Genomic DNA, 6,362 nt, shown 5'->3' on the forward strand with positions numbered 1-6,362 from the left:
AAAAAAAATATTCTAAGCATTTCTTTAACCCTACAAGTGTCGTTTTTGGTGTCAATAGGAAATTTGAAAAATTATTTTTTCGTATTAAGACTTGAAAATAATTTATTCATTTTATTTACCATCGTTTGTTAGGTTATCAGATTATTTAGTACATTGTAAACTTGAAAGCTCCTCTCAAAACTTTTTTGGTTAGATTTGTGCAACTAAATGAATCTTAATGCATGTAAATGTATTTTAATTTACTAGAGGAACATGCAAAAAAACATTTAAATTTGATAATCATTACTTACATTGAGATAAAGACTTGCCAATTAAACCCTCTATGGTGTTCTAATTGTGGAGAGCGATAGATTTTGGTTCAATACCAGAACACAGAGTACCAGAAATTTTTTCAATACGGCTCTTCAAACAGCCAACAATAGCCCATACCTTACTGCAAAAATAATGATAGTTTCTTTGAAGTGGGGCGACTTTAGTTTTCATTGCGCAATATTTTGCGCATCGTAGTAAAAAGGACATATTTACTGTTTTAAATCATTTTTTTTCAATTGATAAATAAAATAAAACAAAATGAAAAAATTACAGTTTTAAAAATGTTTTTACAATTTTTATTTTTTTAATGTATTTTATAACTGAATTTTAAACCAATTTTGCAGGAAGGTTGACGTCGTTATAGTGTGTTTTTGACGTTATGATAAACTAAAGCTCTTAAAGAAAGGGGTAATAAAAATATTATTTAACAAAAGGTAATAAACATACGCTCTTGAAATTTAAAGCATAGACATTTTAGAATATCTCTATTCTTCTTATCATTTTTCCTATAATACCATTGTGTCTTTCACAATTTTAAAGTACTTTATCAAAACAGAAAAATTTGTTACTTTTTGGCCTTTTGAGATGCCCCCCTGGTTATAAGACGGTAGAATTTTGTGTTTCTTACACATAATGTAAAATATAGTATCACTCATCATATATTATAGTTTGAACAAAAACTCTATTGTAGTATTTCTATAATTTGCTTTAAAGTGCTAAAAATGTGCACTTTTCTATATAATCCTATAGTAAATGTACACATATTTTTAGGTGGTCCCTTAAAAATACCTGGACGGTAGATTTTGCCGAAATTTTGCATGTGCACTAAACTTAATGTAAGTTATAGATGGTATAAAAATTAAGAATTTCGCTATTGTAGTTTTCACGCAATAAAACCAAAGTCGCCCACTTAAGAAAAAATCTTTCAAACGTTATTTGTTTTGTTTACTTGTTTAAAACGTTTTTAAAATTCCATGTTATAACAAAAAAAATTATAATCATTTATAATTCTTGTTTAAATATTGTAAGAATTTAAAACACATAGTTTTGGTATTAAACAGTGGATACCCTCGCGTGCTTCTTGTCATCATTTGAAAATATGGACATTTTAAGGTCAAGATCTAGTAAATGAAAGGTGCCTACAGATTTATCAAATTTAAGAAATAAATTCCTTTAAAGATGCTTTACAACTTTAGCTTGGTCAAATAAGGTGATTCGGGGCATAATTTGTATGTAAACAAGATGAAAAACTGTCTTTTAAACTGTCATTTTCAATAAAAAATTAAGAAAACCAGTCATGAATATTGGAGTTTTTTTTCATATTCAACAAAGGAAATGTATCCAGATTGCCTACAGTCTCTCAAAAAACAGTAATTAGTATGTTCATGCCCTCTTCTTGAAATCAATATCAAATTTAACATAGGTATCCGGTTTACTTTTCATATGATTTCAAATTGAATGTCTTCAAAATACGCTATTTTCTACATAATTCTGTTAAAGCCATAAAGTATGGGGAAAAGAAAGTTGAAATTGATTATGACGTCATAATGGATCTGGCACCAAAAATTAGTCTAAAGTTATTTACTAGATCTTGACCTTAAGACAGTGTGCATTTTATGTTTAAAGATATCTTACCAATTAATATGAAAAACATCAATCGTCATTCAGTCGGCATTTGATATATTGTGTTTGTTTAAAAACCATTGCGAAGATCATAAAACTCCTTTAAAAAGATTTTTGAAATACTTGTTTCGACAACGAGTCTGACAAAAACCTCTGTTTAGAAATTGATGACGAATATCATGTATTTACTTAAGGCAGGGGAATAAGGAAGCACACCAAATATTCTACCTTGACTAAATCAGTGCTACTTTATGACGTCATAGTATGCGAGATAACGTCAATTTTAGAACTCTAGTTTCCTTTATTGGTATTTAGAGATGCAATTTAACTCTAGAAAATGAATAAAAACGTGTAAACATTTATATAACCAAAAAAATGTTTTTATTTTGTAATGCGGTATCTGTCATTTTGATTAGAATCTACCACCGATTACGCCATATATGTGAACATCAAATACCTTGGAAATTTATTATTCCTTGAAAGAGAATTTGGCTAAGACGACATGTACAAAGGTACGTAGAATAGAATTTAAAAGCAAATATATTGAATATTTGCGAAATTCTTATGGACTTCAGTTAATAAATAGAATGCTAATTCATTTTCATCGGTCGGCCTTTTCTCTGTCATTTTTGACAAAAAATGCAACAGAACAACAATAAGCTGTATATTTCTAAACAGCCCCGTGGAGATCCGGGTTAGAACAGATCCTCAGTACATGTACCCTCTTGCTTGTCGTAAAAGTCGACTAAATGGGGCGGTCCTTCGGATGAGACCGTATAAACCAAGGCCCCATGTCACAGCAGGTGTGGCACGATAAAGATCCCTCCCTGCTCAAAGGCCGTAACTGCCGAGCATAGACCTAAATTTGCAGCCCTTCACTGGCAAGAGTGACGTCTCCATATCAGTGAAATATTCTGGAGAGGGACGTTAAACAGTATATAATTAATCAATTAAAATGTGTCAAAACATAAGAGTTGTACAGATCGAAAGATTGCCTCTTAGAATACTTGAAAAGTGCTGCTAGAATCCCAAGGTTTTAGGAAAAATCTCGGTTCATATGTAAATAAAAAATCAAAGAATCGGGTAAGGTTTAGTGCGAATGTGTGTGTGGAATAATTAATTTTTTTACTGACGGGACAGTGGAAATCTAGCAGCACTTTTTAGGCAAAATACGTTTTTCAACTACATTATTTACTCAAAGTAGTTATTAAACTCCAGGGTGTTGTTGATCTGTTAGCATTTTTATTGAGGAAAATTTTGCTATTAATAGAAGTCATGTAATGCCGTGGTTGTGGTTCACGTCGCTGCGTTAGATATTCTTTTATCTTTATGCAATCGATTATAACAGGTTACGTTTATCAGCGGATTTTGCAAATAATCAAACTTATTTTTCTTTAAAAAGTCTAATCTTCCCTAAAATTACTTATATGCTTCCATAAAAAAAAAAACTGCGAAATTAATTGAGAAACATAAGATCTATATGCAGGAAATAGGGTATATTGCTATACATGTAAGTGACGTTGAAAATTGAAGGATAAGTCATTGCGTTTATCGTAAACATTAGTTTTTGAATAACCATTTATTTTTTTTCCTAGAATATATTTCCAAATTCGAAACAGATGTGTCAAGTTTCCGATCTTTCAAACTCGATGGTTTATGTATGTGTATAATATATGAATGGAAGTACCTTTCTATCGTTAATGATATTACGTCGCTTATTATATCTGAATGGCAAATTGAGTCATGTGATGTCTTCTTGCCAGGTATTAGATTTTGAATAAATTCTCTTTTACATGAATAAAATAGGTCTGCTAGCAATGAGTCAACATAATTAAGAAACTTTGGAAATACCGACAGGTTTTTGATAAATGAGCTCTATAAAACCTGAATATAGATTTTTAAATCAGAAATTCAAGCATCTTTCATTATCAGCTTAAGAATAGAAATATATGCCATTATTTTTTTCAAATGGCCAATAAAAATGACAAGGTATTAAATAAATTTACCTTTTATAAAACAATAAAACCATCTGTCATTGATATAAAATTGTAAGAAAGTTGAGATTTAAATTTATCGGTTACATAGGTTATTAATATAATACTAGGGTTCATGTCTGTAAATCTAATAAGCCTTTTAACATGTCCTTCCTCAGGAAAGAAACAATGTGAAAACAAATCTAGTTTTAATTGATAATCTCAACTCTTTTTACTTCAGTGAAAAAAAAATTAAAAGATTTAAATAAGATGTTACTAAAAAAGTTTTGTAAAGCTACAAAGAATTATACACATTCCATAGAATGTATGAATAAAATAAACACTAAAGCAAATTTATCTAACCTGCAGAATTCATCAGTTTCTGATTCTGCAGAGAGACACTCTGATGTTACTTCTGATGTATAAAATGATTGATTAAGACAAGGCGAACCTACAACAAAGGAGTATATGCAATACACAGTACACATAGTTTATGAGATCTGCATATAGATAATTTATTCTTCTGAATCTACAAATTGTGTTCAATAAAAAGGAGAATCAATACAATAGGAGAATATTTTTGACGCACTTACTACAAACGTCAACACCACAAAGTTCCCATCGGACACTTGAATTAGTCGTATAACACCAAGGTTCTTCTCTGTCAAAATTTCTACAGTAGTTCTCTTGAGCGAGACTAAAAACCCTGTAGTTTTGCTCGTGTGGAGTCTGCCTATCCCATCGTTGACATGTAAAACCTGATTCTGTTACACTTGTAGTTCCTTTGTATAAATAACCAGGCAATCGACAATCTCTCGAGATGGATTCTTCTTAAATATATTAAAACATGTTAGAATTGTTTTTTTTTTCAAACATAGATACATTTTATATGTTCCTTAATTTATAATAGACACGTTTAAACAAACAGATTAATGACAGAGTCCACTTGTTTTGTTATACAACCAGCAGAAGCATACATTTACAAAATGTCCAGATTCATCTCAATACATGTACGTATAATGAAAAGGGGTTTAATTAAACGATAGTTATCGGTCTTTAAAACCAACATCTTTTAAAAACACTGACGCATAGATCAATTAATCCGAAATATTTTATAGATACCTGATGTCACTGGAGTGCCGTAAGATAGAAAATATGCGGTAGTATAAGTTGATATAATTGGAAACGTCCAAAGTACAGTTTCTGGAAACTCCAGGTAAACAGTTGTATAAAGTACAATCTTAATTAATAGGAACAATAACAAATCGAAAAGAGCTTCTGCTTTACTAAGCCTTAAATGTGTATCAAGAATGAAGATATTATGATTTCAAAAATTAAATTATATCATTGTGAGTATGATTATTTTGTTGTTTTTTTTTTTTCTTACAGAATTTCTTTTAACATGAATTTTGATATTTTTTTTCTTTTTTTTCAAACATTACAAGGAGCACATTGTGGGCGTACCCGAACAAAAAATCTGAAGTTAAAATGTATTGACATTGTTAAGATATTTTGATTAAAAACAATATGCACTCAAAAGTAACTTAATTACTATAGTCAATCGAAGTGTCTTTATTACTATAGTAAAACAAACTTTTGAAAGTGTTTACTTTAGTAAATGAAAGTTTTCATAGTGATCACAATAGTGAATCAAATTGTCAAGGTGATCACTATAGTAAATAAAAGTTTTTAATGTTATCTCTATAGTTAATCTAAGTGTGAAAGTTTTTACTATAGGGAATCAAAGTTATCACAGTAACTATAGTTTATCAAAATGACAAAAATTTTGCCAAAGTTTATCAAAGTGTCAAATTTATTGCTCAAGTTAATCAAATTTATCGCTATTATAAGAGTAAATAAAAGTTTTCAGAGTGTCAAAATTATAAATATCGTTAACTGTAGTTGACTATAGTTATTTTTAATAGAGAAACACCGACATCTTACGAACGAACGTAACTCTCCCTAACTTCCTAACTCTCCCTAACTTCCCGTATCTCGATAGTTTTCTCGGGACCAGTGATATAAAGTTTGAAATCGGAAGAAATAAGTATATGTGTAAAATGGAACGGATAGTGTTTTAACCACTTTGTATTTGAAAATTGCTTATGTCAATTTTTTTGTAATTACTTACAATGTTTTAACAGGTCTGGACGATTTCTAAATAAGGAAGTCAAGAACGATAACCGTGAATTGCTATTAATACACAGAATAAACAAGGCACTAATCCTTCTGACCAATCAGATAACAGCATTTAGACAAACCCGTGAGAGAATAAATAAAACACGTAGTTTTTACGGTTTTTGCTCAAAAGATTTTTTGAGAACAAACTTTTTGTAAACTTTCTGCGCATTTGGGAATAATGTTATATTTATGACAATTCTACCGTGAACAAACACGACTTGAAAGCTTGGAATACGTTTTAAGTGAGATAAAAAAAAGTGTCTCTAGGAGTTA

General features: G+C 30.0%; 1 long non-coding RNA gene across 1 annotated transcript; it reads right to left on the reverse strand.

Moving 5' to 3' along the window:
• Positions 1-294: 294 nt before the first annotated feature.
• On the reverse strand, positions 295-5,137 carry LOC134276643 (uncharacterized). Its single transcript, XR_009994089.1, has 4 exons — positions 5,031-5,137; positions 4,502-4,738; positions 4,272-4,359; positions 295-433 (listed from the first exon to the last, which is right to left on the reverse strand). It is a non-coding gene; the product is annotated as an uncharacterized LOC134276643 (long non-coding RNA).
• Positions 5,138-6,362: the final 1,225 nt, after the last annotated feature.

This window comes from Saccostrea cucullata, unplaced genomic scaffold (assembly GCF_032062105.1).
Source record: "Saccostrea cucullata isolate Sc308-1 unplaced genomic scaffold, CSIRO_AGI_Scuc_v1 ctg7135, whole genome shotgun sequence".
Lineage (NCBI taxonomy): Eukaryota > Metazoa > Mollusca > Bivalvia > Ostreida > Ostreidae > Saccostrea > Saccostrea cuccullata.